Source organism: Podarcis tiliguerta (assembly GCF_965153285.1).
Source record: "Podarcis tiliguerta genome assembly, chromosome: 2".
NCBI classification, from domain to species: Eukaryota; Metazoa; Chordata; class Lepidosauria; order Squamata; family Lacertidae; genus Podarcis; species Podarcis tiliguerta.
Window position 1 is genome coordinate 59,750,933 of NC_139535.1, and position 22,891 is coordinate 59,773,823.

The following is a 22,891-nucleotide window of genomic DNA, read 5'->3' on the forward strand; positions in this document are numbered from 1 at the left end:
CGACATTGCTGCAATCTCTTTGCTGAAGTGCGGTGACAATAACTGTATCAATGCCCCTAAATGAATAATGGGGTTCAAACTTGAGGATTAGAAAGCCCATGACTCCTTCAAACTGGAGTCACCCTATTTGAGTGGGAGGATTTTTCACATTTCCAACCATCCTCTCTCAAATGATAACCCCATCTCTATCTGTAATGCTTCAGTTACTTGCCTTCAATTCTTGTAATGTTCTCATGTGGAGACTAATTGAAGCAAAGACGGAAGCAGCATATGGATTCCTCTTGAAAGACTCTTCCTACGCTCAAGCTGTTCACGGGAATTTCATCAGGGTATGGCCCACTCCATCCCTTCCCAAAACGCTGCAGACAGGAGAATGTCTTCCTGTCTGCCTAGAAATTAAAGCAAAGGGGAGCTTGGAGATGTCCTCAAATGTCTTTGCTTTCTTGTGGAGAAAAAAGATGTGAGCAGCGCTAAGATGAGTGTCACTTCAAAACATTAGGGCAAAACCTTTTATATACAATAAAAAGTATAAGGTCTAATGACACATAATAAAACAATGAAAGCATAGTGTGCTCCATGGGATCACTGTGTTGAAACCTTTAGGAATAGTCACATGCAATAGGTTAAGGCTATCTTTTTTATATATAGTAGTGTTTGAGGAATTCAATTTTGTAAATTCCAGCACAAATTGGCATCCTGGACTAACACTCATATTCAAATTTAGTTATTTCCTGGCTTTCACATTTCCTGAATGCAGTTTCTGGCTTAAAATAAAATAAAATATCAAAACACATTTTAACATGTGTATTTTGAGAGAAAATATATTTAGAAAAGGGTTTTGTTTTTACAGGAAATGGGTGATATCCAAATAAGTACAGACTCATTAAAATTAAATAACTTTTAAGGACATTGATTCAGTGGGTCTGCTCTGAATATGACTCACACTGGATATCTACCAATATGTTTAAAAATACATACAGTACTTAAAAATACAACTGGCTGCAAATTTTTAGTGTGATGTGAAACAATAACAGATCAATGCAGCAACTGAATGGGACATTATTGAACACCTGCAAAAATGACATGGACCATAAATAGAGCGATTCACCCATCTCCATTATTAGTTTTCTATCAGTTAATTATCACTTCCCCAAACAAGTGGAAGGCTGGGCTCCAACCAGCTGGTTAATACAAAGCAGTACAATAGTTCTTCCCAACCAAATTTCCAGGTTTGGGACGGGGGAGCTGAGTGTTGGCATATTGGCTGCTAGTGTCAGTCTCCCTATTAAGTTGGGGGGGGCAGAGCAACAACCACCACCGGAAACATCAGGCACAATTCCATCCCTTCTCTGAGCATTTAGTATCTCTGGACATCAAGGGCTAATACTGTATGTTTTGACAGATCATATCCATGTGAACAACTGGCTACTTTAAGGGACACCCAAGTTAGTAATACATGTTATGATTCACCCCTCATCATAATGGTAAAGTACCATCGTATCCTTAGTTTTGCTGCTTTATGTTATGAAGCCTGTAATGGAAGCAGGAACTGATCAACTTCAGCCATCTTGAGCCACAATACCTCTGCCTCCATAGCTACCAGTAAAGACTAGGTGAGAAGCAAAACCAGGTCAGAAGGTGCTTCAAGACCTTCATTTGTTGTTTTCCCACCTCTGATTTAGCCTGTGGGATCAGTATGAATATATTGTCTATATGGATTTAAGGACGCACATAAGCCCCATTCAATTTAGCATGTTGGGGACAGAATATTGTTTCCCACACATTTACATTAAAGCCCTAAATCAGGTGCATACTTGCCCTTCATCAACAACAGTTGATGATATTAGAGGTTTCCGCCCACACACTCTTGCTGCGCTTATCTGCATGTGCGGTGGCCAGCTTTAAACCAGCTTTAAACAGCTTACAGCAGAGTTTCTTCCTGGCAGCAGATGACAAGAGACTACGAGACTTGCGCAAAATACACAGTCAAGAGTTACTTTATTTCTTGGCTGGTTCATAAGCATTTTAGTTGTGACTACATATAAAGCTAATAGAGACATGGGTGGCGCTGTGGGTTAAACCACAGAGCCTAGGACTTGCCGATCAGAAGGTCAGTGGTTCTAATCCCCGTGATGGGGTGAGCTCCCATTGCTCGGTCCCTGCTCCTGCCAACCTAGCAGTTCGAAAGCACGTCAAAGTGCAAGTGGATAAATTGGTACCACTCCTGCGGGAAGGTAAATGGCGTTTCCGTTCGCTGCTCTGGTTCGCCAGAAGTGGCTTAGTCATGCTGGCCACATGACCGGAAGCTGTACGCCGGCTCCCTCGGCCAATAAAGTGAGATGAGCGCCGCAACCCCAGAGTCGGTCATGACTGGACCTAATGGGTCAGGGGTCCCTTTACCTTTACCTTATATACAAAGCTATTTACATACATCTTTCCACTGCTGTATAAACTCACAGCATGTGGGTACTCTTTCCTCGTGCAAGCAAGTGCGACCTGCAACTTCCTCTGTTTTATTTTCATCCCCAGCTGTAACCAATCAGCCTGGAATGTCACGCCTAACTATTAAAGAAAACTTTCTTTAAAGCTACAAGCACCTTTTTCTGTTTCCTTGAAGAATGATTTCCTAACAGATGAACCCAACACACAGAAGGACAATAGCCCACACATGTCTAGTGTTTGTTAGATTGCTGTAACCTATTACTGCATGAAACAGCTCTCCTATTAAGTAAAAAGAGCGTCAGAGGTCACATCCATTATATAACAGCAGGACTTCCTGGGAATGAATATAATTTGCCCCCACACCCACAAAGAAGTCTCATGAGACCAAACATTGGGATGAAGGTTGAAATTCAACATAGCGCTAAGTAGGGCTTGTGTACACGAAGCAAGGTCCACTTGTGCAATGAGACTTTCCCTTCCTGTGTGAACCCTCCCCCCAAACCTGTTCATGGGTTTCCCCTGACTCTCCAGAGCAGATTTAGGGGGTGGGGGGAAGAGAGGGGAAAGTCCTGTTACACAAATAGTCCTTCCATGCATGCAACAACTTAGTTGAATCCCACCCAATAGCCTTATTAATTAAAATGACACATTGGAGGAACTGCAAACCAAATTAACTGAAGCCCAAAAGTATGATAGGTTAGGATTTTTATCTAACTACAGTAGGGAAGCATCTGCTCAAACCCCTAAGCATGTGATAGCGTGGCAGGCTGTGGCTCCCCAACAAAGAATGGGGATGAAATGACTACCTCCTTGCTATGTGAATCTTGAGTATAAACTCAATGCACACAGACCCCAAATGCACATGTCAGGGCTGATGGGGACCCCCCAAGTTTCACTATGCAGACAACACTGGCAGATCACTAAAGGGTATTCATAACACAACAATGCCTCAGTTTTCCTAAAACGTCTGTCCCCAATCTGCCCAGTCTTAATGCTCCAACAGCAACTAAGACATGACACTCCCCAGAATTCCTATTAAATTTATTCTCAGCAGTATGGAGTGGTGGGGGAGGGATCCCAATGTCCAATCAAGAAATCCACCCCCTCTGCAATTCCTACTTTCTAAGAGGGGACTAGCAAAAACCCACAATGAGTATAAGGAAGGATGGAGGGAGGCCATAGCAAAATGAAGGAAGGAAAAGCTCAAGGGAGTAGGAGTCTCCAACCCCTTTCCAATTTGCCATCAGCTCACACATGTTTCACCCCTCAGCCCCCTCCGTTTGGGAGCCATTTTCTTGAGTGATCTCTGAGGAAGTAGGGAGTAGGAACAAAATGCAAGAGCAGGAACAATATTGTCACTAACAACTTGGGTTCCCTACACATGCACAAACAGTTTAGTGCTGAAGATTTCCCTTAACAGTCATTTGTGGCAGTTCTGTGAGACATAAAAGGCTGCGACTATCTCCGGCGCAAGGTTCCCTTTTGATGAAGGCTTTGTAAATGGGTTGTTTCTGAACTTGTTACAGGTTGCAACGTGAAAGCTTTGATGTTCTAAGACAGGGGTTTTCTCTCCATTTCCTTGGGAAGGTTTTGCATAATCAATATTCCTTGGTGTTGGCAGCCGTTTGTAGTGTAGAGGAAGGTGGCAGATTTTTCTTCTTCCCTTCTTTTTTAAGAGCTTAGGAGCCCTCGATATTTCATACTCAGACACTGTCAAAACCCAGCCCGAGCAGTGGCATTAATCATGCCTTGCAGTTCTTGACAGATGAAAACAGGTACAATTGTGTTGCATCAAGCCAAACAGGGACTCACAGGCTTGCCAAGTTTTCCTCTTTCGCTTGCAAACTGCCATTAAAAGGACTGATTTATCACGTTGGGGGGGGGGTCTAATCCACCACACAGTGGCTTGCTTTCAGTTTACTTGGCTGCTTCTAAAGTGTACTAGGCCATGTATACTTTAGCGGCTTGAAATGTAGAGAGGTCATTTCGCCCCTGCAGCCTTTATCATGCCAGGAAAAAAGTTGTAATAGTTAGAAGTTATAACAGTATATCCTCCAGTGTTATGAGAAAATGCTACAGACCTGTTACCTGGTGGCCAAACACTGTTCACAGACACATTGATATTACGTGAAACACCATGTGAACAGAAGCAGCTACGAACAAGAGAGGCTGAGTGGGGGTGTTGGAAACGACTCTGCTGGAGTCTTGCAACACAGGGTTAGAACCCAGAAGCAGGCTGAAGGGAAGGGGCCTTTTTCCTGGGCCAAACCTCTTCCAGAGGGGCCACTCACTGGTTCCCCAGAAAATTAATATTAATAATAAACTCCCCCTCCCCAAAGCACACATTGACACAGCTATATATGGATGTGAGTAAGTAGGGACACGGGTAGCGCTGTGGTCTAAACCACAGAGCCTAGGGCTTGCCAATTGAAAGGTCAGCAGTTTGAATCCCCGTGATGGGGTGAGCTCCCGTTGTTTGGTCCCAGTTCCTGCCCACCTAGCAGTTTGAAAGAACGTCAAAGTGCAAGTAAATAAATAGGTACTGCTCCGGTGGGAAGGTAAACGGCGTTTCCATGCGCTGCTCTGGTTCGCAAGAAGTGACTTAGTCATGCTGGCCACATGACCTGGAAGCTGTCTGCGGACAAACGCTGGCTCCCTCGGCCTACAGAGTGAGATGAGAATGTAACCCCAGAATCGTCCACAACTGGACCTAACGGTCAGGGGCATCTTTACCTTTAAGTAGGAAATATATTTGTTGCCTGGTGTTCACAACAACCTTTTTTCTACAGAAATATTTTCACAGATGATTTTTTTTTTTTTTGGCTAAGGATTTGTTATTTTCCTCCCAGTATTATAATCCATCACTAGAAACCCAGATTTCTTGTCTCACATTCCTGTTCTGTCAACAAAGTCAGTGGAAGCTGTCTCAGAAAGTACTGTTCCACATGGGTGTTCATCTTGGCAGGATTGATTCCTCAGGCAAAATCTAACATGCTAGGAGAGCTTCAGGAAATGATTCATTGCTATAATTTACAGATCCATCACTGCATATCGCAAGAAGTGTAGCGCAAATATGAATGCAGCATTGTAAAGGTTTTCTCAGGGCTTAAGTAAGCCAAGCGTAAAATGCTACCAGACACTTTTGGCCTGATCCAGGAAAGGATTCGACGTGAAGAAAGAGGCTTTCGCCATAGATTGCATTTGTGAATTGGGTCTGTAGACCCAAAGGAGTGCTTCATGGGTAGCGTTGCCATATTTTGAAGAGCCAAAAAAAAAAAAAAAAGGATGCTATGATGGCCATTCAAAGCAAATAAATGCAATTTGTCTCAAATGTTACCCCTGAAAAAGGAGGATGTGTCCTGGGAAAAGAGGACACCTGGCAACCCTATGTGGGGCGGATCCAGAAGCCAGGATCACTGTTCAGTCAGGGCACCACCATGCAATTTTGTCTTTAAACCAACCAGTATCTACTGATGTTTTATTGAAGTTTTCAATTATGTTTAATGCATATTCATAGAGTGATGTTATTGAATTTTACATGTTGTAAGCTGCCTTGTTATGCTTCATGAAGGAACAGATTATAGCTTTTCAAATGAATGAAATAATATGGATAGCCACTGCTCTCAGGTCAGCATCATGTACCCAGAGGTGGAGCTAGCTGCTCCGGCTCCCGGAGCAGCGCACATGCTGTACATCCTGGGGCGGGGCTAGCCAGCAGCAGGGGTGGGCCGAGTGTCCCGGGGGGGGGGCGGCACAGCGATGTCACCCCCCTCAGGGATGACACCCGGGGCGGCCTGCACCCACTGCATGCCCTTCCTCTGCCAGTGCATCTACAGTCATACCTCATGTTACATTTGCTTAATGTTATCTTTTTTCAGGTTGTGTCCCGCGGTGACCTGGAAGTACCGGAAAGGGTTACTTCCGGGTTTCGCCACTTGCGCATGCGCAGAAGTGCTGAATTGTGCTTCGCATATGTGCACAAGCACCAAATCGCGCTGTGCACCTGCACAGATACGGCACTTCAAATTGCGGGCTTTTTCATGTTGTGAATGGGCCTCCGGAATGGACCCCATTCGCAACCAGAGGTACCACTGCACCTGTTTTTACCCACTCAAAAAAATAAGCTTGGACATCAGGGAGAGAGAGATCCAGTATCACCTACAGTCCCTGGGATGTCCTTTCAGGGGCTGATAGGATTGCAGCCTTGACACCTCAAGTACTATGTAATCTACATATTCCAGAAGAGTAGTGAGTTTATAAGACTGATACACATGCAGCATGGTGCTTGCTCTAAACAAAATCCCAATAAGTTGGAGAAGACTTATTTAGTCCCTAGTAAGTGTTCCTAGGCAGTTTAAAGCACACTTATCTTTCAGTGCATGTCACTAAGGACCAAACTACTATTTTGTTTGTTTGTTTGCTGCTATAGTATAGCTGGTTTCATGGGCTCATCTTCGATCTGTTCTGTTGTGTCCATGGACATGCCATTATCTACTAGCCTAATTCCACTTCTGGGAAAAAATATTTGACATCTGAACGATCAAATAATCCGGCCGCTATTCCATTGAAAGCAAGGTGGGAAATGCAGAACCAACACTCACAGATTTATATGGGCATGCATGAAAACCCCCCACATCTAATGCATTTCAATTATTAAAAACTTAATTAAAAAACTTCAAAATAGTTGGGGGAAATGATTTGCCCTACATCCAGGGGATATTTTCTGAATAAAATTAATTCAAATGGAATGCAATCTTTATGGAGACTGCCCTTGAAAGTCTTTGAGAACAGGATTGATCAGTCAATCTTCTAAATGCCAAAAATTCATTAGACCTACACACTTGCATAGGTAAGGTCTTCAAATAGGTCTCTGAGCACATTTTGAGTTATTGCTTTAACAAGGACTGGACCTTTTTATCATTATTTTTAGTTTGTTCCTGGCCTGCTGCTAGAGCAGAGAGAGGCGGCAGTTTATTTTGTGATATTCTGAGCTCACTTCAGAAAGATCAGGATACAAAATGTAAGAAATAAATAAATCACTTATCCAATTATAAAGAGCTTGGGCCCCTGCTGAGGTAGATCAGAATCTTAATAAAAAATGGGCAAGGCCTAGAAATTCTATTTGCTTGTGAAAAGATGGATCTAAGCATAGGACACTTGTGTGAACTAAAATGAAAGGCCTGTGGCCAGTCCACTGCTATTAATAGCATTTTCTATTTACAGTAGAATAAATGAAACATGGGACTTGAAAGGGGCCCATTTGGTTCAATTGTAATTTGTTTCAAAACAAATGCAGAATGGCTGGGAAAGGACAGGTAAGTACAAGAGTTTCACTGAGGACTCTCATTGATAATCCCTTTGTTCCTCCATTTGTAAGTGGAGAAGCTTACCTGTTTTCAGCAGGGGTAAGGCAGACTTCTGTGGCCGCTCGTGGTCACTGCCATGCCCTCCACCCTAAACACCCCAGATGCTGCTATTAAGGGGGTGCTTTGAATGGGACAAAGTAGTGGCTGCCAGCAAAGCTTCCATTTTTAAAGCTTCCTTTCCTGCAGAAATGGCTGGTTTGATATGTTCTGCAGCATATGCCATACCTTGCCATGTATAAGACAAGGTTTTTTAATTTTAAAATTATGTTAAAAATTGGGACTTGTCTTATACACCGATAATGCATAGGGGGGAAGTTGGGTTGGTTGCTGGCGCAAGCCAGAGATTGTCAGCGGCTATTGGGTATGTTATTGGTGGCTGCGGCAAGGGCTGGTTTTGATTTGGGCGGGTGATTGAAGGCTTCTGCCAGCGAGAGGACAGACGATAGGTGGCTTTTGTGATGCGTGTGAGTGGCAGCAGAGGTCAGGTGGGTGAGCGATTTTTGGCACCCCCCCCCCCCAAAAAAAAGATCAGCAACTCTGGACAATCCTCCCTTCCCGAAAAGCTCAGCAACTCTGGGAAATCTCCTGCCATTTTGTTAATTTGGAGTCCCTAAAAATAGGGGGTGTCTTATACATGAGGGTGAGTTATACACGGAAAAATATGGTATGTATGTGTGTTCTGCAGCTCCTGCCACTAACAAATGGTGGGAATAAATGGTAAAAACAGTAAACTAATGAAAGAAAATGGATGTTCATAACCAAATGAATACAATTGCAAATAATGACTACCAAAGCAAATGAGAATTGAACAAATAAGTGACATAATAATGAAAAAGAAAAGAAGAGTGAACTGATTTTTTTTTCTTGGACATCCCTATTTCAGAAAACTAGATATTATCTCTGTTTCTTCTATTTTTCCTCTATTTGGGAAAATAAAGATTCTTAGCAAGTGAAGGAAGAGTCTCTAGAAACAGAGGGCTAGAGAAATTGCATAAACATTCCAGAAAAATGCACTGTCAAGATTTTTCTTTATAAAAAGAAAAAACAATTGTATGCTCACTTCAAACAGCAACTTGAAGAGTACAATAAGTCAACTGCCATTTGACATTTGGAGTCTGGCATATTGGCACTGTTTCTACATGTATATTAGGAATTAGTTTTTGGAAAGCAAATAGCATTTCACTAGTTAGTTCCTGCGCCTGGGGGGAAAAAACCTACAAGTTTTAAGGAAGAACTCTGCAGAAAGAACAAAAGAAAACTCATAGAAGCTGCTTGAAGGATGCTAATTTGTTCCAATTTCTCGTACACTAAGAAGGACTCCTCTTAACACCTTCCAACCTGGTGTGACTTTCTTCTTGATATTGCAAGCAGATAAAATACAAACATGAAATAAAATATAGAATGTGACAAAAAAGGAAGCTGGTGATTTCTCCAGATCATAAAATGGCAAGGTGAGAATATATAACCCATGAGGTTGAGCTTCACTAAGATCTCATGAGTTTTCAGTTGGGACATGGGGACTGATTTTTTTGTAGCACAATTAATATACGCTTCAACAAACAGGATATACAAAGCTTTTATAGTTAGGTGCATCATGGGTTCAGCTAACTGGTCCACATGAGGGATTGGAAGTCATTCATTCATACATACATACATACATACATGTATTCTCTTGACACTCTGCCTTTCTTCCAATAAGCTCCATGCAACATACCTTGCCCTTCCTCCAACTTTCCCCCCTCACCCTACTGTATCAGTTATGTTAGGCTGAAAGATGTTGGCAGAATGGGGATCTGAACCCGAGTCTCCCCCAGACCTAGCTCAGCAATCTGACTGCTGCACCACTTTCCTGCCTTGAACCGCCAGTGCCTAGATATGTATGACCTTCTTCCTGTGAACTGACACAGTCTTCAAAACATGTATTGTTGTATTAATGCCTGATCTTTTATCCACAGAAGAAAAATGCCGATGGGCTCCACTCCCGGTGTTGTGATTTCACCCAAGCTAAAAATCGATAGTATAAAGTTTCCAGGAGTGTGTGTGTGTGTGTGTGTGTGTGTGTATACAAAATTCAAGTTTGTGAAAATGACCCAAGGTGGCCAAATATTAGTCAGGGATGTTTCTAAAGCCACAGTGGTACCTCAGGTTAAGAACTTAATTTGTTCTGGAGGCCCGTTCTTAACCTGAAACTGTTCTTAACCTGAGGTACCACTTTAGCTGGTGGGGCCTCCCACTGCTGCCACGCTGCTGCCACAGGATTTCTGTTCTCATCCTGAAGCAAAGTTCTTAACCTGAGGTACTATTTCTGGGTTAGCAGAGTCTGTAACCTGAAGCATCTGTAACCCAAGGTACCACTGTACTTGCAACAGGCTTAATATGTTCCTTCAGTCTCAATCCCATCAGAAGTACTGATCAACATTACAGGTCTGAGGTAAGGATTATTGAGAAAATGTATCTGAACACTCTGAGGCCAGAGCTGCACGTGACAGTTACACTTGGAGTTGCGCAAATATTTTGTTTTTGTTTCAACCCATACACTGTATATAGCAGCTGCTGGGGCCCCCAGTCAGGCTCTCCTTTTGCAACATGGTGTCTGCACTGGGGGTCATGATGAAAATCCACCCCAAAGCTCTCTTTGACAGGGAAGGGAAGCTCTTACTAGCATGAACCGAACCACATCCCCCATGTACTAAATAGCTGTTTAGGGGCAGTTTTTGTTGGGATTGCAACATGGGATGAAAAGGTTGGCTAGGCCTTTGTACCCTCAAATAATATAAGAATGTTGATCTAAATGTGCAGTGGTGATTGTGAGAGCCTACATCTAGAGGCAAAGAAACTGAACCAAGGATCCCCAGCAGGCTTCTAAATGTTTGAACAAACTTCTTCTATATACTGAAATAGCATTTGTGTGGCCATTTATGGGGTATAAGTAAGCTGTGCGAATGAGCTAAGAATTTTTGCTACGTGGTTACAAAATAGCCTGCATGTTGCAGCTGCTTAAACATCAATTTGCATCTATGTATAATAGAAGGAACTGTATGTGTGTGGCAGGGCGGATGAGTTTTCGCAGTCAACTGCAGCAGCATCTGTTCCAGTGGTATATGGGACCTCACAATGGCCCTGAGGCAAGTTCTCATATCTGTTTCACAGCATGTCAACTCTGACAACATTGTTGGAGACACTTGCCAAGCCCTGGAAGTATGCTTGGCACCACACAGATGATATATTCAGGACAGTGTTCATGAAATAGAGGCAAAATGCCCACTGCATTGAAGAAGTGTATTCACTATGGGCCAGAACTATATAAAATTATTCTTAGGTAACAGTTTCCTAAACTATATTATTGGGCTTTACACCAGTTTCAGGAGGTCTACTGAGCTTTCCCCTCTCTGAAATTGGTGACACTCTGAGTGGCCACAAATGTTAGGACAAGGCCATTCTTTCTAAGATCCTAAAAAGGATCCCCCGCCCCCCATTATGTCAATATATTTCTCACAAATGTTATTCCACAGAAAAAGAAACCCCTCTTTATTGGCATAAAGATGGTCTCCAAGCCTTCTATCATTCTTGTAAACAGGGTCTAGTTATTCACTCCCAATGTTACTGCTTTGAAACTGTTAGTGTTACGAAATGGTGTCAATCATATGGCTTCATAGCATAGACAATACTTTCCATCTTTTTCCTTTTAGCTCTGTATGAGCATGATCAGTCAAGCAGGGTTGCTTGTACATGGCTACTTCTGGAATTGTCTGGGATTTAGTGCCTTCTCTACATGTCAATTGCTTTTAGATGTTTCATGTATGGGAAAGGCCATTGGGCCTATATGGCTGGCCCCACTCTAACATTGTGCAGCTGCCCTGGCTCTGCCCCTAGTGTTCATATGCAATATAGCGGAAAGGGGAAGCCAATATAGGTTTCCATGGGAGCTGGAACACCAGTTGTACAGTATTGTAGGTGTTCTGAATTCTACCTGAAGTTAATGAACGTAGACTTCCCCTCTTCAGATGTCCATAGTCCCACACCTAATTGTGGATGGGACCAAGGAAACAGTGCAATATTGGAGGCTGCTGCTAGACCTTTCAATGTGTGGACCTCCTTAATATCTGTATCTACCATAGCACATGAAGAGGACTTAGGTCACTGGCAGTTCCAGAGATGGCAAAATAATAAAATAAAATAATAAAATAATAATAAAATAAAATAATAAAATAATAAAACATGTTTTAACAAGGGTTTCTGGTTTCCCTCCTTAAAAGGGGGAGTCACTGATACGAGAAGTCAGAGAAGTTGAGAGAAAGGGGTGAGCTGTAAAAATACTGCTTCTACTCATCAATACATAGAGCAGCCAGCAATTTAAGGTTAGCTGAAGGAGAAAAGTCAGGAGAGAACATTCCTTCTTTAGTGATTCACAGGGAGAGACCAGAGAATTCACAATATGGTGGAAAATCAAGGAGAAATGCTTGTTTTTAAAAAAGGAAAACTGATTGAATTAAGCTTTTTTATGAAGTAGAATTATGGTACTGGGCAGCTAAGGGGCAGCTAAGGGCAGATCTGCCACAAGATCACAGAGAGATTTGCTTGTTTTTCAGAGTGAACGTTTTCCCATATACAATTCCATGAATCCATTCAGCTTCCATTCCTCCCTTTGCAGGAGCATACCCCTGGTACCGGTATTGGTCAGATTCCCCCCCCCCTTTTTTTTTACTAAAGGCATTGAGTGACTATGCAGCCCATACTCTGTTTTGTTTGCCATGGACAACATCACTGTCTTTTCCTTTGGGATGTTCACCTCCATCTCCTGTAATCACACCTCTCATCTTCAGAACATGAAAATATGTGTTGCTATATGTATTCCATGAAGCCAGATGAGATTGCTTTGCCGATTGCTTCAAACTACTGCAGGAATTACTCCACAGGAGGTAGGAGGCAACTGTTGAGGAGGAATTTAAGAAATTCCTCTCAAGAACTCCTCCCTGATTTCTATGACAACCGTTTATGTCTTGGGGAGGTAAGTGAGAGTGAATGAAGAAAAAAATATGCCCTGGAATAACCCTCATTCCTCTCTGATGCAATGCCTGCACACGATGATCCACAGCTATGTTTTAGCACACATTTGAGTACTGAGAAAAGAAGTATAAATAAGGAGAGAAATATATTTAATACTAAAGGAAGAGGATAGATACCTGAGGGGAATGTCAAAAATAAAAAGTAATTTTCCCAGTTAACTCGCAACTCCCGGAAATTCTCATATGTAAAGAAGCTGGAAAGCTGCTGGAAAGCTCTTACTGTCCTTCACATAAAGAACTTCCCTCACTCTGCATATCTCTGCCTTTCCATATGCGGAGTAAACCGCACTGCTATATCAAAGGTGCTGTAATCCCTCTCCCCATATCATAGGCATGGTAATCCTTCTCAGACTGTCACAGGTGCAATAATCCTTCCCTCTCAGTGACAGGCATTGTAATGCCTCTTGCTGCATGACATGCACATACAAAAGATCCCCATTTACTGTGTCAGCCATCTCAGTGTGTTTCATGCAGCAGCCCTAAATGTGTCACAGTAATGCTTTCCCTCTGCTTTCAGATACGGCCGGCTTTCCCTCCACAGCGACAAACAACCACACTCTTGGTTAAGAATATGCATATCAGTCTCTCTTTCCAAAGATCAGTTCTGACATACCGAGGACTGGATTTACGGGCATGTGACAAAGGCGACTGCCTAGGGTGCCAGACTCAGGGAGCGCAGAGCTCGGGAGGAGCCTGTCATGGACCATGTACTCAAGGATCCACCCAGCAGCTGGAACAAACAGTACAAACTGTTCACATAGCATGATTAAGTACAGATTTGCAGATTCCCGTTTGCAAATGTCTCCTCTTAAACAACAGGGATCAATCATGCATCAAAATACAATAAAAAGTAAGGTATTCGACAAATGGAGCAGGTGTAATTTGGTCTAGGACTGGCCTCCCATATAGTCCTTTTGGCTTTTTCAGAGGGGCAGAGAATAAGCAAAGTATTACAAGACCAGTATGAGCATGCCTGCTTCCACAGAGGCATAGGAAAGGGGGTGTGGGTGTCATCGCTGAGGGGGGGTGGCATTCGGCGCACTGCCTGCCCGTGACTCCCAAGCCTACTCCGAGCTGTTGGGGGAAGCTGTGCTGCTTTCCCTTCAGTTTGGGGGAGGCTTAGGAGTCGTGGGCAACTGGCGCACCCGGGGATAACATTCAGCGTGCCGCCCTCCCACAACTCTCAAGCCTACCCTGAGCCATCAATGTGTGTGGGGGGGGGGGTTGACAATTCCCCCCCCCCCGCACCGGGTACCACCTGACCTTGCTACGCCTCTGTGCTTCCATATACTTAGCTGCAACTCACTATGAACATATTGTGTTGCAACCTTCCAGCTGTGGAGTTTGGGAAAACAGTTCTCTATATAGGTTCTGAGGCAAATCATATTGTGCTTACGTGGGCGTGAAGCCATTATATATAATATTAGCATAGGTGAAGAAACTGGAATAGATGACTAAGAGAACAAGGAACATTAGACAGCAGAAAACAATATCAGCAGAAGGCCTCAAGGGATGCAACATCAGCAAATGACTCAACTGGCAAACAATAGACTTCTATGCCCAGGGGTCAGAAACCACTTTATAAGCTAAACAGAGCTGAATGCATTCTTGATGTCCTGCAGCCCAGACACTGTGTGAGCAGCCACAGTAGTAGCAAGCTAATGAAATCTGTAAACAATAGGTCTCTGCTTGGTGCCATGCTCAGCTTTCCAGAAATACTTTACAAACTCAGGGAAACAATTTGAAATCTTCGGGGAGATGAGAGAGTTAGAAATGTTTTATTGGTCTACATACTCTCCCACAGTAATGTTTCTTTTCAAGCAGAACAAGTTATTGGAAAGAGAGATGATGCCTATTTTCGCTTTTTAAAATATATATATATATAATTTTTCCTGAGATTTGCATGAGAATTGGCAGAGTGGGGACAACTGAACTCTTTTTCATGACTGGGTACTGCTTTGTGCTGCATTCCTGGTCCTGCCACACAAAACTATATATTTATCTTATAGTATTAGTGTGGGCATATATCCTGACACAATGGAGGTGTTCAGGTTCTTATGACCAGGGAGAGGGTGTTCTACAATTCTGGACCAGGTCGAACTCCCCCTGAGCAGGTTAACAGCTTAGGTAGGTAACCTGTGGGCCTCAAAGTTGCTGCTGGACTGCAACTCCCATCATCACTGACCAATGACCATGTTGGCTGTGGCTGATAGTTGTAGTTCAGTGACATATGGGTGGCCACAAGTTAGCCATCACTGTCACCAGAGATCCAGGCAATCACTGGAAATGGACTGCCATTACCAAATATGGCAGCTCCGATCACCAGAAAGTATGGCCATGGTGACCCATGTTGTATTAAACTTCTGACTAGATTACAGCAAAGTGTCTATGTAGTGCTGTGCCAAAACCCATTCTCTAACATCTCAGAAGTTTCCTTCACAAGCAAAAGAGGCTTCTGTTTTTCTTCCTCTTCCACAGCATGCTTCAGGCTTTCTTTTGATTTTTGTTATACAAGTAGGTGTGGACTGAGCGTGCTCTATTACTGTGAGGTGGCCATAGCCATGTGCGCTTTTCCTTCCATTAAACATTTCTCTGGGGCTCTGCAGCCTCCCAAGCTGCCTGCAGTTCCTGATCTCAAAAAGACCCATAGGAAGAACAACCTCTTTTCCTAGGTTTTAACTGATGTGTATTAAGCTTGGGAGGTAGCTTCTGAGTATCTGAGACCAATGCAGTCAGTGGTTTTAAAGGATGCATTTTTCACCTTAAAAACCCCCCTTCTCTTCATTGATTTCTTTAAAAGTAAGACTTGGCTGAAAAAATGAACAGAGGCCAATAGGTGGCATCCCTACCTACTGTACATACAGAAAAGTCCAACCAAGCCACCATGGGGCTTTCAGGAAGCACAGACACCCAGGTAGGCTGCAGAATACATACACTGAAGAGATGATTTGAGGAATGAAAGAAAAGACACCCACAAACACTTCTTGGCCACCCAGAAAGTAAGCTAATCATATCAAGATCTGGCATCCAAACTATGATAACATTACATAATTTTCTCTCCCCTTTGATAATTTTTGAATGAAAGTTCTTTCTCATTAATTGATTGACAATGGTTGAAAAATGCAAGATACATTTTTGGCAGAACACTAGTAAGTGCCTTTAAGGTAGCTCAGAAGCTTCATTTGGTAAAGAATTCAACTGAGAATTTTGGCAGGTGCAGCCTAGTTCATCCATATTTTCCTAGTATTAAAAGTATTTCATTGGCTGCCTGTTCACTACCTGGTTCAATTTGAGTGCCTGGATCTTACCTTTAAAGCCATAAATCACTTTGAAGTGGCTCCAACACTTACATTATTGAAGCGTGTTAATAGATTGTAACGTTTTAACTGAGCAAGTTTCAGTGTGCATTAAAATTTATCTGCTGCTTTCTTTGTGTTTCTTTATAACTGTTTTATGCTATATACCATTCTGAAATCTGGTCTGATGAAAAGTGGGATAAATATATTATAGGGCAATCAAGTGGGATAAAAATATTGTAGAGCAATCTGGTGATTTCATTCAGATGCCCAAAGCAGGTCTAAACCAGCAACACCCCACCCAACCTAGAATGAACAGTTTGCGGAGCCAGCATTCACCAACAATAGGGCAGGCATCTCTAAAGGATATCCAGTCTTAAGGGGTTGCTTGGACTCCTTTCTGCGATATGATCCTGAGATAGCTCAGTCAGTAGACCATGATACTCTTAAACTCAGAATCGTGGGTTCCAGCCTCAGGCTGTGCAAAAGCTTCCTGTATTGCAGGGGGTTGGACTAGATGACCCTTGTGGTCTCTTCCAACTCTACAATTCTATGATTCTACTTGTAAGCCAGAGATCACCTGATCTTTAGTTCAATGCACACTTGTGGCTACTGGATTGTTTTTCAAAGCCCACCTTTCAATTTTTTGATTTGGGTATATCCTGATGCCTTTGGAAATGCTCAAGTACTTGGTTACAAGACTGTGAAGACTTGATACCAGCTCCAGCACTTGATTTCTGTGATTAATATTCAGAACCTTGTACTGAATCTTCCTGTCCCGAAACATGACATTGCCTCCTTATGTAATGACATAAAACATAAACATCCTTCATACTCCTGCTGCCTCTTTAAAGATAAATAGAAAAACGAGAGAGAAACATTTGCTAACGAGCCCATAAATATTGATGTCTTTCTCAAGTCCCCCAGAGCCCTATCATTTCAGCAACTGTCTGATTAATAATAGATTAAACATTTTAGATTTGCTTACTCTGGGCTTCATAACTTTAAGTGCATCTGCTGTCTTTGTAATGGAAGGGTCTGGGATTGACAGACCTTGCAGGTTTTCAGCAGAAAGATATGGCAGGCAACTGGCAAATGTCTTTGCACAGAGTGAGAATGACATATATGAGGTAGTGGGTAGTTACTTATCCCATGCCTAGGAAAGGGTTATTGACATTCACAGGACTGTGCCATGTTCTCTGCAGTGTATGGTTCATAATGCCTTCAGCTCTTAAGATACCTTCATTTTGCCTATTTCACACACATATCAAGAGCCTAGCTCCCACACAGAGAGACTGAGAGGGTAAAACTGTTCCTGCTTTATACATATCACATCACACTGCAGGTGCAGGTGGTCGGAAGCTGGTCACACATTTGAACATTTCCCCAGGAGTAGGAAATTTTGCCACTTAACCCCCCCCCCCCCAAAAAAAACCCCTAGCATACCAGGCGGAAGGTTTTTTTTCCATACGAGGGAGCGTCAGTCATATAACAATCTCACCAGTATACTAAAGTAATATAATCCAGGAGTTCTTTTTGCCCCTTTGCCTGCTGTTTGTGTAGGAAAAGGCTTATGATGTCGATGTGGTTCAATATGAAATCTTTAATGCGTTTTCCTTTACTTACAGGGATCTGACTCTTGTTCTGCAGAGATGGGACTTGTGATTTAAGAACTGCTCAATAACACATTTAATTATTTCATTTATTTATATCCCACCTCTCCACCAAGGTGGTACACATGCTTAACATTATTCCCATTTCAGTCAGACAACAACCCTGTCAGACAACACCCCTGTCAGGTAGTTGAGGCTGAGAGCCAGTCACTGGCTTAAGGTAACCTAGCGAGCTTCATGAGTGAGTGGGGATTTAAACCCTGGTGTGCTAGGTTCCAGTAAAACACTCTAACCAAGACACCATACACACTCTATGTATTGGAAGGAGGAGACCTGTTGTGTGTGGGTAGACTCCTTGTGCCATTTAGAACAGTGCAGCCTTCACTGGTAGAGCAAACGCTTCACTTCAGACCTTCTCTTCCCTACAAAGGTAAGGACTACAGCTCAGTAGTCAGGTAGGACTGTGAATTTCCCCTATTTGAAACCGCAGAGAGCCACTGTCAGTAGACAATACTGAGCTGGATGAATCAGTGGCCTTCCTTCTTTGATGTATGACAGTTTTCTATATTCCCAGCCAATATGTGACAACAGTAAGACGGCATGCAAAGATGTGATAGAGGTGGTGGGGAGTGGACTCACCACCGTCTCTTTTAAGGTAATGTAAAGATGCATTAACCATACCCTCAACCCACCTTGTCCAGCTCCCTGGCTCCCTTGAACCAGCCACAACAATCGAGGTCGGGGGGGGGTATATTTATATGGACAGCCTAAAGGTCCTTGTCCACATCCTCTGACCTGAACAGCAAGTGATCGCACAATACCAGATCAGACAGCACATTGGATACCTCATTAGGAAATGTCTCGACCAAGACATCCAGTATGCATGTATAGGAGTGACTTTACGCTGACAGTGCCTAGGAAATTTGTCACAGCAAGTACCTGAGGGCTCGAGAATCCCATGCACAAGGACCATCCATGTACAATTGGAACAACTCTGCTGGATGGCTACTTGAGGATGCAATGGAAGTGGAAAACTAAACACCCACTATCATGCAGTAGGTGCAATGGGGTGCTCAAATAGGTGTTCAGCTTATCTTTGGGACAAGATTCACACTATTTGTACTCCAGCCATTCTTTGACCTGCTTCATTGTACACAACTTCCTGGAAGGGCAGCACATGCTCAATACCACCAGAAGGGAGACTCGGGGATGGTCATATTAATGGTCTATCTAATCTCCTCATTCTTCAGTGAGTCTAAGGCCTTGACAGGATCATCAGTTCTGACACCCTGGAAATCCCACAGAGCATTCAGGAAACCCTCAAATTCCTGAGTATGGACCATCTTAATGGGTTCTCCACCCCTGCTGGGGGGACATAGTCACACCTACACCAAACCTCATTAGGAAATAGTCGTTCAATGGCAAAAGAATTATTACAACAGACGATCCTCAATCCTTAAAACAATTGAATAAATTAGAAAGCATTTATTTATTTATTTATTTATTTATTTATTTAGATTCCTAACCTGCCATTTATCTATGGAGTTATTTTGATCTCTAATCCATCCCTTTTCAGAAAAGTTCTTTGCAATCAAAATAACTCAATGAAACAGGAATTCTTAGTTACCTTAACCTTATTATATGAACAAGGTTAAGCAAATTAAGGGATTATTATTTTGATGTACGCACCATTGTGAACAATGTCTATAATAGTTTTTAATAGAGCCCTTGATGCGCATGGAATAACAAATGCCACTCGATTCTCTCATTCATTCTTGTTTCTGAGGGACAAATGAATTCTGTTCAGTACTCAAGGGAAAAATCTAGGTACTATAGGAGGTAGACTGGTTTTGGTACATTCCATTCAGGACTGGCCCAAGGCACATTGTTACCTATGACACATCAACAACTGCCTACCTAATCCCTAGTCAATGTAAAACATAAATAATTAACATAAGAAGAGCCTGATGGGTCAGGCCAATGGCCCATTAAGTCCAGCATCCTGTGGCCAACACAGTGGCCAACCAGATGTTTATATTAGGAGAACTGTGCATTGAAATTTAGAACAATTTGGTATCCAAAATTGGCTATTCAAGACAGCTGCCTCACTCTTCCTGCAACTGCTGGGTCCTGTGTTCCAACTGCTAATACCTCCAAGATCAAAATGTTAATAGATCATCTTGAAATTGAAGGAAGCAATCCAGAACTGAGCAGATAATGCTCAGTTTTGTGAACCTTTTCAACAATGTCTGAAAGTACTTGCCATGGTTTTCAACATTCTTCATCAAAATAATTATGCAGTCACTTATATTCCCCTCATGTGCCCTCACAATCTCATAGACAACTCTGGCAGGCTATGTAATGTGATGTCATCCCATTCATTGTGCAAACTATGATTAGGTGAAAACTTCAGAAAAAGGAAGAGGTAACAATGACACCCCCTTCATGGATCACTGCCTTGCCGTGGCGAAGGAGCTTGAATAACTCAGAGAAGCTATGAGCTATGCTGTGCAGGGCCACCCAAGATGGAGAGGTCATAGTGGAGAATTTTGACCAAACGTGATCCACGTGGAGCAGGAACCAGCAAGCCACTTCAGTATCCCTGCCAAGAAAACTCCATGGACAAAGACAACAGGCATATAAAAGTTATGACGCTGGTAGATGAGCCCCTCAGGTTGGAAGGCATCCAACATGCTACTGAGGACGAGATGGTTGGAGAGTATTCTTGAAGCTACTAGCATGAGTTTGACCAAACTGCGGGAGGCAGTGGAAGACAGGAGTGCCTGGCGTGCTCTGGTCCATGGGGTCACAAAGAGTCAGACACGACTAAACGACTAAACAACAACAGCAACAATGACACAGAGGCAGCAACAGCAGCCAGCCACCAGCCACCAGAATCAACAATCCTCTAAAGTTTGTTTCTCTCCAAAAAATTGAAAACGAAGAACATATTCTCTAGCCTAGTGTTGCTTTCTCATATATCCCTCTTCTCTTTATTGGAGAGCTTTGAGAATTTCACAATCTATTTCCTTCCTTCCTTCTTTCCATCTCAACATGGTACAAAGATTAGTTAGAAAACCATAAATATTAATTAAATGAGGCCATCATCTAGCACCATCAATAAACATGAGGATAGTTTTACTGTAATCCGTGGCATTCAAGCACTTAATTTAAATGTGAGTAAATTAAGAGGCTCCACTAGCTGAGGCCTTAGCATGTTTTTTATTCCTTTTTAAAACAGTGCTGAGGAAATGGAGAAAAGATGTCCAGGAAGTGAAAGATGAGTTTTTATATGGAAAGATTAAATCTCGGTTATGTTTATCTTTTTTTTTTTAAGGGTTGTGTATGTTTTTGAAGATAGCAAGCCCTTCGTCAAATCCAAGGCAATACTTAATCACATGTGCAAGTCCCAGAGCCAGCAATGGAATGGAATTTTAATCATTTTCGTAGAATGTGGAATTTTTCCTTTTCTTCTTTCTTTTTGCATGCAGGCTTCCCACTGTAGAATGGTAAAATATAATTGGAAATGGTGTAGCATAATTGGAATGGGTGTGAGGCAAAGAGATACCTTAGTGGGCTGCACGAAGGCAAAATTTCCTCAATAAATATATTGGGAAGGAATTAATGAGCAGCAGTGGGAAATCAGCAGAAAACAGTTCACGTTAACCTTTCTGCAGAGCAATGACGTGCTTTTCTCCTTGACCTCTTCAGTGAAAGAATCAGGGGCTGCAAATGCATTAAAATACAGAGTATTCTCAGCCATTGAGGCTTCTCTAGTTATGGTGCATCTCAAGGGCTGGTCTCATGAGCATGTAAATTTAAGAATAATGTAATAAATCCATAATTTATCTCACATTTCTTTAAAAAAGATAATCTTTAGTAAAGATTTTCTTGGGTTAAGACCAGATTAGATGAAACTGTTGCTCATTCATGTAGCCACACCTTCTCTAGAAGGGCAAGGTACTAGCCAGTTATGGCTTATGGGTCAAAGATCAACATTAAAAGAAAAATCATGCCAGCTGAAGGCTATGTACTAGTAGTATGGATGAGGGGGATTAGATCCTGTTCATGTTTAAAGAAGCTCTTGCAGCCAATCAGAAGCCACGGAAGCCCCATTGGATGTTCAGCTTCCAAAAAAATGTTTAAAACCGGAACACTCACTGTGATGTTAACATATGTGTTAAGTTGTGGGTTGACATAGCAGACGACACAGCGATTTCTCCAAAGCAGCTCTTTATTTTGTAAGCTGGAATAGAATTGAGCAGCAAACAGCTCAGCCGGCCTGCTTTTATAGGCAGCCGGCTGTCAACATTGTAGCAACAACAACCCAGGGTTTCCCGCCTAAAATAACTGACGTGGACCTGAGTGAAAACTATCTACAGTATCCCCATGCTGGCCCAGGGTGAGAACTTCAGTACATAACAATATGAGAGCACTGGAGGTGAAATAGCTAAACAGGTTACCCAATCAGAACTCGGGGGGGGGGGGGGGAGTCAGAGGGACTATAAAACCAGCTCTGGGAGGGGCAAGGGGGGGAGTTTGTTGGGAGTTGGGTGGTTGGTTGGAGTGGGAGTGAATTGGGATAGAGTCTATGGGTAGGTTGAGTTAGTGTAGTGAAATAAGCTGAGTCAGGAACAGTTAGGGGCTAGGAAGACAAGTAAATATCTGAGAGGTGGTTTAGTGAGTGAGAGCAGGTAGCGGAAGTTATAGGTCTGGATAGGCACTCCATGATTGTAATTGACCGATACCATTTATGAAACCACATGCCTGTTAAACCGCAATAAATAAACAGAAGTTTATGTTCCAATTTAACCCTGGCTGGACTCAGTATTGTACCAGGTAGGGCCTGGGTAGTGGCAGCGAGAAATAAAGTGGTGGCACAGGGATCTATAGACAGTGAAACGTCCGGGGACCCTGTGTGATCGCCACACTCACTTCCAGTTTTTGAACATTCGGGAGCCGAAACGTTCGTCAACTAAGCCGTTCAAGGTGCAAGGTATGACTGTACAGCCATCCTTCAATATTTGTGCTTGTCTGAATTTTGCAAGAACTTCTCCAGCCAAGTAATGTGTGCTAAATGAATACTCTGGGGTAAAGAAAGAGGTGGT

The 22,891-nt window shown here is 42.7% G+C and overlaps 1 protein-coding gene and 1 long non-coding RNA gene across 9 annotated transcripts in view; one reads left to right on the forward strand and one right to left on the reverse strand.

Moving 5' to 3' along the window:
* Positions 1 to 13,719, forward strand: part of LOC310669861 — a 32,754-nt gene extending 19,035 nt beyond the window's left edge. The window contains exon 4 of the long non-coding RNA XR_014507431.1: positions 12,519 to 13,719. This is a non-coding gene — a long non-coding RNA (uncharacterized lncRNA). The remainder of the gene's footprint in view (positions 1 to 12,518) is intronic.
* Positions 1 to 22,891, reverse strand: part of GRIA1 (glutamate ionotropic receptor AMPA type subunit 1) — a 189,315-nt gene that overhangs the window by 105,678 nt on the left and 60,746 nt on the right. The window lies entirely within an intron of this gene.